Below are 16,281 nucleotides of genomic sequence, written 5' to 3'. Positions count from 1 at the left end.
TAAACGCACGTCCTGACTATACTGTAGATTGGCTAGATGAAACCAATTATCCATTGAGGAGAATCCGTGTTGTGGATGCAGATAATCTTACTAGCATACATACTAACCTGCCTTCTCCAGATCTTTACAGAACAAAAATTCAAATAAACTGTGGGAATTTGATTTGATTTGATTTGATAGTTGTTGCTTTTTGGGTCCAGCGGACCATATAGGCCAAATCAGGACCCCACAAGTTTAACATTACACAAATTTAAATTAAACCAATTTCAAAAAACAAAGTCAGAAACGTTACCCGAAGGGAACACAAAAGTTAAGTCGAAACCCTACGTGTCAAGGATCTTTAAAATTCAAATCTTAAAATAAAGGCCAAACTCCCTTAAAAATCAACTGTGGGAATGTTTAAACTCATTACAATCACAATTTTCTACACTACAGGTACAGTTCTGGTACAAGGAAACACTAAATGCCTCAAGTGGAGAGTAAGAATTTGAAACTTTGGTTGAATGTGTCAGAGCAGTTAATGCCTGTTCAAAAAGGGATAATGAGTCAACTGTAGATGCTACAGTGAATGACAATCTATCCAAATTAAAACTGCCATCCATTTCACTGTCTAAGAAGGGGAAGATGTCGGTGGATGACACACCCTTACCACAACCTGCATCTCCAGTTGGTGAGGAAAAAACTGCTGACAAACGCAATGATAGTCAGAAGTCATCATAATGGGGGCGGGGATATAGCTCAGTTGATAGCGCGCTGGATTTGTATTCAGTTGGCCGCTGTCAGCGCGAGTTCGATCCCAGGTTCGGCGGAAATTTATTTCACAGAGTCAACTTTGTGTGCAGACTCTCTTCGGTGTCCGAACCACCCCCCGTGTATACTACATTGGGTGTGCACGTTAAAGATCCCACGATTGACAAAAGGGTCTTTCCTGGCAAAATTGCTTAGGCACAGTTAATAATTGTCTACCATACCCGTGTGACTTGGAATAAGGCCGTGAAAGGTAAACATGCGCCGACATGGCTGCAATCTACTGGCCGTATAAAATTTCATCTCACACGGCATCACTGCAGAGCGCCTAGAACTGTACCCACGGAATATGCGCGATATAAGCCTCATTGATTGATTGATAATGCTCTTCTGATTTGAGGCCAGTACCTGACTCCTCGTGCTCCTCCAACAGAAAGCATTCACACACTGACACCACTTCAAGAGCCTCTCGCCGTCTCCAGACATTCAGTCCAGTGTCTACTTCTTCAGATGCACAGTCACCATCCAGTCCTGAGGCAGATTGTTTGTTTGTTTGTTTATTTGTTGCTTAACGTCCAGCCGACTACGCAGAGCCATATCAGGACGAGGAAGGGGGGGATGAAGGGGGCCACTTGTCAAGCGATTCCTGTTTACAAATGCACTAACCCATTACTTGTGTCCCAGCAGGCTTTAGTAAAACTAAATTAATACCTACTGGAAGATTACCAGTTTCCAGTATGTTAAAATAGGCTTAACCTATCTACTGCTGGACTTACATCAGAACACTAACAGATTAAACTATACATGAATCGCGAGACAAGCGGCAAGAGAAGAGATTTTTGGAAAAAATACAGGTGAATGAGCAAGAAGGCAGAAAAAAGAAAAGAATTCATGAAGAAAAAGAGAGCATGACAGGAAGGGAACCAAAAATCTACCTAACAGCAAACTAGAAAGCTCCTGCGGTTCCAAAAACAGGAGGGGCCTTTAATTTCATAACCGCAGTGCCCCACTGCGGGACTGAGGCAGATGTCTCATCGTTCAGATCATCACTCCAAACTCCGAGACCATTTGAGAATATCAATGATTGTACTACTCATCTGACCGGAAAAACTCGTAAAAATCAAAAGGTGCAAACCCAGTCATACAACAAGGATTCATCAATATTCTATTAATTCCATACGAAAACAGATGAAATCTCTCAGTAAAAAGACTCAAAAACTACAAGAGTTGTACCGAAATGCGCCAAACATGATGCTATCTTTTGTGGAAAGTGCGAAACACCAGATAAAAATTGATCAAAAACATAATGAAAATCTTCAACTCCAAGAAATGACTGGAAGAATGGAATACGTGAGCAAAAAGATTATTGAATTCAAGAAGATGAACATAGACCTAAAATCCCAAGTTTCCTGTCCGTCCAATTGAAGTTATCACGCCCACAGTATCTTCCTCTGCTCCCTCTCACTGGATCTTCAAACACTGACGTGGATAAGGTTTAGAAGTTACGTCGTGAAGACACTATGCAGCATCAGCAACACCAAGTGTCAGTATCCACCTCTAACAAGTATGCAGCACTGACTGACGTTGCCAATTTTTCTTAAACATAAAAAAACCACACACAGCTTCCAAGAACATTACATGTCACACATAATGCAAAATAACAAGTGGTTAATATGTTCATTAATTCATTTAAACTTACTGACAATGTAGTCAAAATGCTGTGAAGTATTTTTCATCTTTTTATTTGTATGAAAAGTTATAATATGTAAAGTTTGCTCTGATAGTTTGTTGATTTTTTTTCTGTTCAAGTTGACCCCGTCTTAGGGCGAGGGCTGGATGTAATAAAGCATACATTCTTGCTTATATATTACCCTCGATAATAACGATGTTGTCTTGTCTTGTCTCTCCCTCTCCCCTTGTTTAATAAAGAAAGTAAGAGAGAACCGGGCGTATTTCAGAGTCGTCGCTTGACTGAATGGTTAATAACGCCTCAGCATTCTTGTTTTCTTTTGTATTAAGTGTTTGCATGTCGATCGTCAGAAATGCTACAACAGTGTTGCTGTCATTCTGACGGTTGGCATTCAAGGCTGTTTCTCACCTTTATTCTTTCATATTACTGCTTGTGCTCAGGTTTCAGTATCCTGCTCCACCAAAAGTTTCTTTCCACAGTGTTGAATGGATGGTTGGTTGTTATTGTTGATCGTCTCTTCAGCATTTTAAAGCTATTCGAGACTGATGCATTTGTGTTTCCTTTTTCAGTTCCCATGGTAACTTCCATGCTTAAAACTATTTACAATCGGGTCTATCACTGTAAATAAAATATAAAAAAATTAAAAAAATAAAAATAAAAAACCGATTCTACAACTTCATCACTTACACATTTTGTACTTCAAATCTTGTTAAAAATCTGGATCTCTTTTAAAAACTTAAAAATCTTGTCCGGGGTTGTTGGTTGGTTGTTATCGTCTCTTCAGCATTTGAATGCTATTGTAGACCGATGCAATTAAGTTTGTTTCCTTTTTCAGTTCACATGGTATCAACGGGATCCGCGACATCCATCAGCAGAAATAATCGACCAGAAGTTTTTTGAAAGCGGTCATTCACAAACGGAATGTGACTCCATGCACTCCACGATCGAAAGAGTCAAGAACCATTTTTGTACCTATCCAGTGGCACACGGTTGTACAGATGGCTAGAATATCATCATCATATAATGTATTTCCTCTCACACGTGACAGCCTTTTAGACTTCAAGGAGTTTGCAAAATCGAAACTCAGGAGCACAAAAACTGATTAGCAAGGAAACCAGGTCAACTGGCTCAAGCTGAAGTGGATCAGATATCTCAAATCATTGCCCGACACCTTGTTCTTCAAATACATGATGTTTAATGAATTCCAACAGATCAAGATCCGGGGATCGAGCACAAATAAAGACAGAAAGAGCAAAATAGAGGGAAAGAAATCCTGCATTTTTGAAGCTGATTTGCTTGCTAGTGTGGATAAATGTATTCCCTTCAAACTGCCTATTAGAGATGTTTTCATTAAGTTCAGAGCTTCCATGTCTGAACTTTAATTACATAAAAAGATAAGTATTCCGTATACCGCTCAGGACCTGGTTTTTTTCCATTCTGCAGAAAGGCACACGAAGATGAGATGTTTTTTTATTTGTTTTTTATTGTGACGCAGTAGATCTTCGTTGTAAATAGTTACCATATACGTTGCTGCCTTGTTTGGTTTCATTACAGATTATTATGCAAAACAAGGAGGGGCTACATAATCTGGGCAGGTGTATTTGTTATACCAACAAACGCCGTGGTTTGCAGCATACTGTGTAATGATACGATTGTTGTGCATCGATGGTTTTTGTTCTCTGTTTATTTTTGAGCAACTTAAAAAAAGTTTTCATTGTTAATCAGTTCTATGCAGGTTATTTACGACTACGTATATTGTTCTTGAAGGTGTGTGTGACGGTGTGTGTGTGTTGTGTGTTGTGTGTTGTGAAGATGTGTGTGTGTGCGTGTGTGTGTGTGTGTGTGTGTGTGTGTGTGTGTGTGTGTGTGTGTGTGTGTGTGTGTGTGTGGTATGTGTGTGTGTCGTGTATGCGTGTGTCGTGTGTGTACAAGAGGGGACATAGAGAGAGAGAGAGAGAGAGAGAGAGAGAGAGAGAGAGAGAGAGAGAGAGAGAGAGAGTGTGTGTTTGTGTCTGTGTCTGTGTGTGTGACAGAAAGAGAGATAAAGGTTTTCTCATGTTACTAACATGTATCGCACCTGAGCAAAACGAAAATGGGTTTGTTAACCGGTATGAACGGCACAACATCAATGCGATGCAGACCTGCGCATCCTCAACTACGTTGCCCGACACCCAGGGTCAGTACACAACAATGATGGCACACTGCGTGAAAGCTCTGTGTTGAGAGCCGAAAACCTTTGCAAGGTACATGAAAACTGACAAAAGCCTGGAAAGAGGAAAAGAACAGGCATTGGAAGAAAAAGTAAAGGAATACCCCTATATCCTCAATGTAAGGTAACTGGTTTGAATTGTTGAGCCCAACGGGAATGTTTTGGGTGCTATTTCACAGGTTTTGAGGCGCTTGTGTCTTTCTCCAGTTGTACTTGAAATATTGAAGGCCGCTAGAATGTGCTACACCCTTGAGAGCGAACAACTTGAAATAGCGGAAAACATCAAAGTGTGGCGTACTTTCGATCTGTCAACCCCCTCGAACTAGACTTGATTTTGTGTTGACACAACGTCCGTTCTGGGCAAACTTCTCGAAATTGGTGGGTGCCAATGCTGCCAAACAATGCATCGAAAAAGAAGCCGGAGAACTGAAATCACAGCTCGATTCTATGAAGGAACATCTGAAGTATGTTGAGAGCTTAATTAGCGACGAAGACAATAATGTTGTCAGCACAGCAGAACTTGATGGAAGCACATATTATGTGGAAACAAGATTTTTTTAAATTTTTTAAATTTATTTTATCGTCTCCCCAGCAGATATTGCTATCCGAGACCGATGCAAACTTGTTTCCTTTCTCAGTTCAAACGGCAAGCTCCATGCGTAAAACTATTTTCAGGCAATGTGTATCTATCACTGTAAAAAGAAGGTTCTGACAAGTTCATAACTTTTAAATTTTTTCTTCAAATCTTATTTAAAAAATAAATAAATTTAACTCCTATAAAAAGTTGTAAAATCTTTCCGGGGGGGGAAGAGAGATCACGCAACTGACGTCAACTCAGTCTCCTATCAAATGTTGCACAGCTCTTTAGAAAGACACTGTCTCAGTTGCTTTCAATGTCAACCATCAATAACATCGCTCATCACGATTAGTCAACGTCAAAGCTAGATTGAGGAGCAGCTTTCAACCAGTACTAACTCCACCTTGCAGTCGTAATGTTGGTTGTGTTGCATAATCGACCTTGCAATATTGGTTGTGTAAATCGTTGCAATTGGCTCGCAAGCGTCTTGCCAGCTAGGTTATTGGAGAGTTTTCTCAGATAAGTTCATTATCTGTATCATAAGTGTTAATGTCTGTCCACGTTAAAGACCCATGTGCGGAAGTACAGTGATTGTAGCATTTTGTTTTGTCGGTAATTAAACGTTCCTTTAGCATACCATTCTTGTTGCTTGATTCTTACTCTTCAGTGCGATGAGACGATAAAACATGGGAATTGTTATGAGGTGTTCGCTGTTGAAGACAAAGAAAACAGGCAGTGGTCCAAGGAAGCAGGTTTAAAGTACAAAACATAACTATAAAAGTGTCAACCAATACCCTTAATATTATAACTAATGCCACGTTTAAAAAAAAATCAGGGTTTAACCACATGTGCATCGCTATTGCAAGGGGGGCAAACCGTTTGCTTTGCCTGCGCTGTCTTTTGTTTGTGTGTTTGCTGTTTGCTTAACGCCCAGCCGACCACGAAGGGCCATATCAGGGCGGTGCTGCTTTGACATTTAACGTGCGCCACACACAAGACAGAAGTCGCAGCACAGGCTTCATGTCTCACCCAGTCACATTATTCTGACACCGGACCAACCAGTCCTAGCACTAACCCCATAATGCCAGACGCCAGGCGGAGCAGCCACTAGATTGCCAATTTTAAAGTCTTAGGTATGACCCGGCCGGGGTTCGAACCCACAACCTCCCTTACCACTAGGCCAACCGTGCCGGTCCTGCGCTGTCTGTTCTCAAATTGTTTTCGGTTGGTTGGTTGGTTGTTGGTTTGTTAGTATAGTCCCTGCACTTGAACTTATATGGCTATCCGGGGACCGATGCAAGTTTGTTTGCTTACGCGATTTAAATATACTGTTTAAAAAAAGATATGTTGCACTTTATCGTGCAGCTTGAACATTACGTTTAGGTCTTTCACGGTAAAATAAAGAAGGTTCTAAAACGATCATGTATTTTTAAGCTAAATCTTAAAAAAAAAAAAAATAAAAATAAAAAAAAATATGCTCTGTAGTGTTTGTCACGAATAAAAAAATAGTTATGGTCTTAAATCCATGAGACTCAGCATAACTGTTTTTAAGTCCTGCATTGATTATACAAATGTTAAGAAAGAAAATAATCGAAAACATAACTAATAATGATACTATTTATCAAAGTTATTGGTTGAACCTGAATATGGTTCGTTATTTTTGTTGATCGTCTCTTCAGCAGTTAATGCTATTTGAGACTGCATGATTTTGTTTGTTTGTTTGTTTGTTTGCTTAACGCCCAGCCGACCACGAAGGGCCATATTAGGGCGGTGCTGCTTTGACATATAACGTGCGCCACACACGAGACAGAAGTCGCAGCACAGGCTTCATGTCTCACCCAGTCACATTATTCTGACACCGGACCAACCAGTCCTAGCACTAACCCCATAATGCCAGACGCCAGGCGGAGCAGCCACTAGATTGCCAATTTTAAAGTCTTAGGTATGACCCGGCCGGGGTTCGAACCCACGACCTCCCGATCACGGGGTGGACGCCTTACCACTAGGCCAACCGTGCCAGTCAGACTGCATGATGATTCAAACATAAATAAATGACCCCAGCTAACCATCTGAAAAACAAGTGATGGATCTCAAAGGAGAAGTGAAGCAGCTGAAGATCGACGTTCTGTCCCACAAGACGAAATGCATCAAGAGATCACGCTTATTTACTTCAAGTTCGAGTTGGACACCGTGTGTTGCAGTACAGCCAAGTGATTCACCTTCTGCAATCAGGACACCACCACCTGGAGAATCATTCCATTCTCCAAAGCATGAGCAACCTCAGTCACCTGATTGATAGGTTATCGTTTTGTATCGTCTCTTCAGCAGATATTGCTATCCGAGCCCGTCTCCAAAGCATGAGCAACCTCAGTCACCTGGGCATCTGGATTGATAGGTTATCGTTTTGTATCGTCTCTTCAGCAGATATTGCTATCCGAGCCCGTCTCCAAAGCATGAGCAACCTGTCTTCAACGGGTTTACTGAGAGTTACTTACACCACTCAGTAGCCCGTTTAGGGGCATGTGGGTTGACATGTTATTGTATGTTATCGTCTCTCCAGCAGATATTGCTATCCTGTCTCCAAAGCATGAGCAACCTGTATAAAACGGGTTTACTGATTTACTTACACCACTCAGTAGCCCGTTTAGGGGCATGTGGGTTGACATGTTATTGTATGTTATCGTCTCTCCAGCAGATATTGCTATCCTGTCTCCAAAGCATGAGCAATCTGTATAAAACGGGTTTACTGATTTACTTACACTACTCAGTAGCCCATTTAGGATGTGGATTGATAGGTTATTGGTTTTTATTATCTCTTCAGCAGATATTGCTATCCGAGACCGTTGCAATTTCGGTTTTTTCTTTCTCAGTTCACATGGCAAGCTCCCTACTTAAAACTATTTACATTCGGTTTTATCACATTATCACAATCGTCGCGATATAACCTTCGTGGTTGAAAACGACGTTAAACACCAAATAAAGAAAGAAAGAAACATTATCACAAAATTCTAAAAAGTTCATAACTTCTGACATTCGTTCCTTCGAAACATTTTGTTGAAAAGCATAATCTCCATTAAATCAACGTCATCAGAGAGAGCCACAGTCAGAACTGAAAACCCCTGTTTTTCACTTGGAGTATTTTCAAACAAACTTGGTGTATTTTTAGATCAATTGTGTACTCCACACAGCATTTGAACAAGAGATTGGTTCTCACTCTCAGCACTGACCCAGTGTAGTGTAACCACAGAGATATAGACTGGTCGTAATTCACCAATGAGCAAAAAAACCATCGTGCAGCCTTCCTCAGCAGTCTCTTAGAGCATTGTGGTCTATCCAAGCGATACAGTGACAAACCCCAGCATCGGAACCAGCACCATTACAAAGCTGGCAAGAAAGTTGGTTGGTTCGTTGGTTGTTGACATTTCTTGTCTCCAGAACCCAGGGGGTCAACTGAGACAGATTCCGCATTGATCTAATTCTCTGTTTTGCTATCTGATCTACCAACTCATTAAAAACAATTCACATGTAAGATGTATCACAGTAAAACATATTTTTGTTTTTTCCACAACTAAAAGCGCAGGAATGTCGTTAGGCGTCGGACATCGGACATATAACGATGAAAATCCCCAAATGTCCGATTCAATCAATCAATCAATCAATCAATGAGGCTTATATCGCGCATATTCCGTGGGTACAGTTCTAGGCGCTCTGCAGTGATGCCGTGTGAGATGAAATTTTATACGGCCAGTAATTGCAGCCATTTCGGCGCATATTTACCTTTCACGGCCTATTATTCCAAGTCACACGGGTATAGGTAGACAATTATTAACTGTGCCTAAGCAATTTTGCCAGGAAAGACCCTTTTGTCAATCGTGGGATCTTTAACGTGCACACCCAATGTTGTGTACACGGGGGGAGAGTTCGGACACCGAAGAGAGTCTGCACACAAAGTTGACTCTGAAATAAATTCCCGCCGAACCTGGGATCGAACTCACGCTGACAGCGGCCAACTGAATACAAATCCAGCGCGCTACCAACTGAGCTATATCCCCGCCCCACACTGCCGCATGTCGGTCAGATGTCCTATCGTTTTAGCCTGAGCGTGGTCATTGTCCGATATGTACTCCATTCCTTCGCGGACAGCGCGATATTCGTTAATTTTCATTTCAAGATACAAATCTTCTAAAAGACCGAACGCTCTTGTGTTCAGCTGACACTGAAGTTGCCAGTGCCGCGTGCGGATCTTTTCTTTTGTCGGGAATTCCCGAACCGTTTGCGGTATGCGCCGTTTGGGTATAACCGTCTCGGTGCAGCGCACTGATCTAAAAATAGTGGATTATTTTTAGATCAGTGCATGCTACAGGAGTACGGGAGACAACTCCAACTGACTAAATTTGTCGTCTGCTTTTGTTTTCGATACGAGACGAAGCACTGAATTATGCCGCTGAAAAAAAAACTAAAGCCTGCAAAAGATCAGCATTAGATCAAACTGATCATTTTGTTTTTCAACTTTTATCCAAATCATGCAGTTTGTAATCAAAGTAAGAGCTCTGAAGTTGTTCATGTTGGTTTCTTTTTTGTGGTTTCTTTGAAACTAAACAAATACAACATTATACGCACACTGTGTTGATGTATTTACTATATTATGTGTGTGTTATACAGCGCGCGCGCCGCGTGTGTGTGGGCGTGTGTGTGTGGGCGCATGACTTTGGAACAATTCCATGGAATGTGTTATAAGCTGTTTGGCGCAAATTCATAATGTCCTATTACACTTTCTGAAAGCGGTCAAATGTCCTATTGATGCTGAAGAACTCAGGACATTTGTCCTATAGGTATGAATTTGTAGCAACATCCCCGAAAGCGATTGTAAATGTCTCGCCGTCTCTGGAAAAAATAATCAGAAAGGGTAAAATATGTTTTGCACATGTATGGTTTACATGTGAAAATAGTGTGTGAGAACGTTTCACTGAGGATTTACTTTTGCAAAGTCAGTGAGTGGCTAAAGCTGGGTAAAGGGGTTTACCTTTTGCACAAAGCGACGAAAGATCATGTTCTTGAATTGAAGTTACCCGATTGCGTACATGTTACAGCGAATCTAAATAAAATTGAACGAATCAGTAGGCAAAGCAAATCGACCTGTGATCTGAAACAGTCTTTAGTCCGCAAGCATTCATGGCTCTCCGTGTGTACTCGCTGATTGGGAGGGTAGGTTGTTTTCTCCTCTCAAACGGAGCCGTTTACGGGGAGATCTACATGTGTTTTTCTGTTCCTATCACCATAGACCTATATTAGGTCCCTGCTATCACTGAATGTGAAATGCGAACATTTTTGTCGTGCACTCTTTCCAAATCAAAAAGGTTTGCTTGGCTAATCGATTTTCTCTTTTGGATTTCTGACCATCCGGCGACCAAATTATCCGTGCACCAACACTTTTATGTCTCAACTCTCGATGTTGATTGATTGATATCTGTTGCTTTTTGGGTCCAGCGGACCATATAGGCCAAATCAGGACCCCACAAGTTTAACATTACACAAATTTAAATTAAACCAATTTCAAACAACAAAGTCAGCAAATGTAACACAGTAAAACTATGTATCACAGTAAAACTATTATCACAGGCGTGGCACCATTGTGCCTCTTCTCTTTTAAGCAGGTGAACATGTGTTATATAAGTGCGACAAGTGTGTAACCTAGCCAAAACACTTAGCCTACTTCTTTTCTACTTCAGTGAAGCCATCAAAACTACACAAGATACGCCCTGAGCATAAAGGTGTCAGCCACTCATCCCCCGGTCACACATGACAAACTCGGAATTCGCCATATTTTGGAGAAAAAAAAGGGTGGAGAATTTTATGGGTTAGAAAAGGTAAGTAAAAGGGCTTTGGGGAGGCAGAAATAGAGAAGAGACAAAAAAAAGATCCTAATTAGGTTCACGGCATCGAGTGATGCGACCTTCTCTCAGAAGTTAGTAGAGAAGGTTCCCCCATCCACCACCCGGGGGACGCGCCTCTACGCCAATTAGGAGGGCCCCAAAGGGTTTAAAATCGTGATCGTGATTGGCGTTTTTTGACCTTTCTGTGACCGTGATTGCCGAAATTTCCATTTCTGTGATCGTGATGGAACTTTGCCCGTGATCCGTGATGACAAAAAAATCAAGTCTCGTGATCGTGATCGTCATTTGTTTTCGTGATCGTGATGGGCATTATTGCAAAGCATTTTATTTTCAACGTACATTTTTCACAGCTGTATCACTCTATGATCCTCTATTCGTCAAGGAGCCAATCCTTATTGAAGGGAAGAAACAACACATTCAGAAATATGATTTTGACAGCGATTGCTTCCCTTTAAGAGAACCAATCACACAAAAAAAGAGATCCAATCAGAAGGCGAATTGCAAAAATCTGCCAAACTTCATCCAATGGAAGGACTTTGTGCTAAAGCCTTTTGAGTGCATTTAGTCAAATTCGAATTCGAAGATCAACAAGAAGAGCAAACGCTCGATCGAGTCACTTTCGCAGTTCTGAATATTATATGAGGCATCAGATGGACAGGAAGAAATTGCTATTCACAACACAATACAGATGTAAATAATTTGATGTAAAGAATAATCCTATAAAGTTTGAATCAAATCCGATGAATAGTTTCAGAGATATGATATTTCAATTTTTTTCCTTCAAGACATACCTGTGACCTTGAAAAAGGTCAAAGGTCACCAAAGCAGACGTCAAAGTGTAGAGGTCACTGGGAGTCACGTTCACATAAAATTTGAGCCCGGTCACTTTTATAGTTTCCGAGAAAAGCCCAACGTTAAGTTGTGTGTTGCCGAACAGAAAAGGCTAGTTATCTCCCTTGTTTTTCTGATAACGTTCGTAAAAGGCTACAGATGTAAATACTTTGATGTAAAGAATAATCCTACAAAGTTTCAATCACATCCGATGAACTTTGTCAAAGATATAAAATGTCTAATTTTTCCTTTGACGCTGACCTGTGACCTTGAAAAAGGTCAAAGGTCAACGAAACCATCGTTAAAGTGTAGAGGTCATTGGAGGTCACGACTAAACAAAATATGAGCCGGATCGCTTTGATAGTTTCCGAGAAAAGTCCAACGTTAAGGTGGTGTCTACGGACGGCCGGCCGGCCGGACGGCCGGCCGGACGGACGGCCGGCCGGACGGCCGGCCGGACAGACTAACACTGACCGATTACATAGAGTCACTTTTTCTCAAGTGACTCAAAAATGGCGTGCAGCGGTACTGTCATCGAACTTCTGTTATATTTTGTGGATTCAAGCCAGACCAAAGCAGGCGGCGAGAATGCCTTCCTTGATGGAAAGGTCAGGCTACGGGTCCGTCTTTCCGAAGACGAAATGTCAAGGTATGTTGATCTATTCAGGGCCGGACTAGGTAAGTACTAGGGGGGTGGGGGGAGGGGGGGGATTACAGATGGGGGTCCAGGGGGCAAAGCCCCCTTGGTGGGGCTTGAAGCTGAACGTTTTTTGATGTTTCTGGAGGGAAAGGAAGCCTCTCCTTGAACGAAAAAGGTAAATTCGACAGCAAGCTGTATAGGCAATGAAGAAGAATTGAGATTGTAAGGACTCATACTTTTCATCACAAAAATCGTTGAAGAAAAATGTCTTTCGAAAGGGGGTGAGAGGTGCGATTTCTCCTCGGATTTCATGATGATCCAGATGCAACCCCCTCCCTCCCCCCCAAAAAAAAGCGTTTGGGAGGTACATGCTTAAGCCAGGGGGGGGGGGGGGGGCGGTTGCGCAACTCCTGTAACCCCACCCCCCCCTAGTCCGGCCCTGTCTATGTTACTCTATGACTGTTCTGAATGTAGGCAAAGATCTTGAAATTTGTTCAAGATCTTTGAGTTTGATTGAGATCATTGACATTGTCGACATTGGTCATTGCCACGTCCGGCTGTCACTCGCTCAGTGTGACCTCGACTAGCTAGACGGTCTGATCGAGTCTGCGTGTAGCCAAAACCGAAACTAGAAATGTGTTTTTCATCCCAGCAACGTGGACATGCTTGGCATAGATTCTAATTGTCGCTTCTTTGCATTAAGCTTGGATTTATTTTAGCGCCTGTAAACTTATCAACAATGGGTTAAATTCAGGAACTATGGCGGGGAGACGTGCCAGTTTGGGTCACTTGATCCTCATGTCAAAGTCGATCAAAGTCATGTTCGTTGGGGATTTTGTTATTATAGACTCTACCACCACACATACATGTGCTTTAATTTCAATCCACCCAATAGTTTTTGAGAAAATGGGTTTAAAAGATTTAGCTCTGGAAATGTGAAATTGTGCAAGTATATATTCATGTGTGTGAGTGAGGGTGTGGGAGTTGAATGTATATGAGTGTATATTTCTTCACCCACCTTCATGATTCCTAGACTGACCTTTAGTCAGGATTATAGACTCTCCCATCACACATACATGTACTTTAATTTCAATCCACCCAATAGTTTTTGAGAAAATGGGTTTAAAAGATTTAGCTCTGGAAATGTGAAATTGTGCAAGTAAATATATTCATGTGTGTGAGTGAGGGTGTGGGAGTTGAATGTGTATGAGTGCAGGAGCGGATTAGGGGGGGGGGGGGGGGGGGTTACAGGGGTTCCGGAACCCCCCCCCCCCGGCTGAAAAAAATTAATACTAACTTTAAAAGAAATAATGAGTGGCTGCTGACACCAGACCAGTTGATCATGTTTAAAATCAAGGATAAGCCATAAATTGTTCATAAAATAGTTAAAACTCTTCAGCTTCTGGGGGGCTCCACCAACGGGGCCTTGCCCATGCACCCCACAAGGTCTACCCCTGGACCCCAGGTTGTAACCCCCCCCCCCCCCCCCTCTGGCTTAACTGCTCCGCCCCTTGAGTGTATATTCCTGCGAGTGTCTGTATGAGAGAGAGAGAGCGAGAGAAAAAACAATGAAAACAACATTCTTGTTACTGATTACAAATCATGATATGTATTTCTATGTGTGAATGAAAGAGAATTAAAAAAAAATAATAAAAAAGTGCAACAGTTGTCACTTTGAGTTGAATAAACAATAGATCCAGAGGAGCGAATAACTGTGTGGTTATGTTTACTTTGACACGTGCTTTCTGTACCTGCAACTTTTTACCGTGACCGTGATTTGCCACTGCATGGTGTTCGTGATCGTGAACACAAAAATCAAGGTAACTGTGATCGTGCAAGCTAAAATTTCCCTTCCCGTGGGACCCTCAATTAGGGGGAGCGAGGACTCTCGATGTTGATGTTTAATAATACCTACAGTCTGGCAGTCACAACGGCACACTTGCCCGTAACGGTGTCAAATTCATCCCGGATTTTCAACAACCATGTTGTAGTAAAGTGCATGCCCACGTGTTTGCTGCATGCAATGAACAAATAAAAGTGTTCCGCTTTATCGTGACGTCAGTAAGGAATCAAAATAGAAACAAGCTCTGAATGTAATTTTCATTCTTTGCAGTACTTAAAACGAAGCCGGTGTCACGGCGTGAGTTTACACTGTCCTGAGTTTACGCAGTGGCCCCAATGCGCGTGCGTCGAAATATGCGTCACTTCCGCCATCGTGAATTTGCCGAACTCGAAGCCGGTTGTTTTCACTTTGAGTAAGGAAGGTGTCAATCACGTTTTTAGTGATCATAATCCGCACGATGGAACAGTTCGCTGATCAGATGCTTTCTTTGAAACATTTTCTCCGAAATCACACGCACCGAGGCAGAAACAAAATACAAACAAAAATACAGAACAGAAGAAAACAGAACAGAACCCCACCCAAAAACACCCACCACACTGGGGCGCATGCGGCGACTCTGGGAACCAAGGATGAGAGAGAGTAAACGTTCATTCAAGTTTATGTTAACACATTTACAATTTGCTATTTCTCTCTTTAGTTTGTCTTTGATTATCACGATAATTCATTTATGTCACTGCAACAAACAACACTTGAGTCAACTCAAACCCAGACGCATCCATTTTGATTTTGGCAACTAGAGGAAGCATTTCTGATTCCGAACATATCCAGCTTTATGTGGGTTTTTTTTTAAACACAAACATGAAAAAGGTGACTAAAACAATCTCTACGAGGGAGCATATAATTATAAATAGTCCAAGGTAACAAACACAAAACCATCGATTCCCACAGTATTCTAAAATTCAAATCTAATCTAAAATTTGTTTAGAAAAAAATCTACACCTTTTCTTCCAACACTCGCAGACCACTGACAAACACAAACCCAACGATTTCCCACTGAATTCTTTGATACAGTGGCGAACGCGATCGGCGAAACAAAGACGGTCACCGTGGCAACCTCAAAAATGCTTTGGTAAATTCATATCATCATAAACTCACGACGCTGTAGGCGTCGTGAATTTGGTCAGGAAGTGACGTATATTTCGACGCATGCGCATTGGGGCCACAGCGTAAACTCAGGACAGTGTAAACTCACGACGTGACACCGGCTGATTTTGACGAGTCAAGCAGTACGGGCCACGAGTGGACACCACCTTTTGATGAAGCAGATGATGTCGACAAAGGAGAGATGCCGTACGTATAAATGACGAAAACTGAGGCTAACAAGTAAAAGGCGTACCCTTACTGCATGTTTCGTAATTGATTGTTGCATTTTTCAAGTTCCTACCTCGCCGCCATTTCGCTCCCCACACTTCCGTCTGCACTGTGCTTGGTGATTGGTTGAAAATCTGAGTATTTTTCATAGATCTCAAATCGAGGCACAAAGTATTTTAAACACTGACGTACACATACATAATTTGCATATTATGACTGACACGAAGCAGGATAATAGCAAAGAAACTACCATGGGAACCTTATGTACAGTGTTTGGTAATAGGTCACCACACACACACGATCTTATGAATGCATACGACAGGCTGAGGAACTACTGCCTTGAAAAAAAACCTCTCGAACAAATTTAAAACTAGCACCCCCATTACACAATAACAACAATACGTTTTCCATATAAGGTACACATAATATTTCACAGAACGTATACATAATCCTTCGGTACAGGTACAAACTTATGGAAA

At 41.7% G+C, this 16,281-nt stretch overlaps 1 long non-coding RNA gene across 1 annotated transcript in view; it reads right to left on the bottom strand.

Moving 5' to 3' along the window:
• Positions 1-1,288: 1,288 nt before the first annotated feature.
• Positions 1,289-16,281, bottom strand: part of LOC138979973 (uncharacterized) — a 326,270-nt gene continuing 311,277 nt past the window's right edge. Inside the window, exon 2 of the long non-coding RNA XR_011460194.1 lies at positions 1,289-1,764. This is a non-coding gene — a long non-coding RNA (uncharacterized lncRNA). The remainder of the gene's footprint in view (positions 1,765-16,281) is intronic.

The sequence above is a fragment of the Littorina saxatilis genome, linkage group LG11 (genome assembly GCF_037325665.1).
Source record: "Littorina saxatilis isolate snail1 linkage group LG11, US_GU_Lsax_2.0, whole genome shotgun sequence".
Classification (NCBI taxonomy): Eukaryota; Metazoa; Mollusca; class Gastropoda; order Littorinimorpha; family Littorinidae; genus Littorina; species Littorina saxatilis.
The sequence above is the reverse complement of the archived record's forward strand: the minus strand, read 5'-3'. Positions and strand labels throughout refer to the sequence as shown.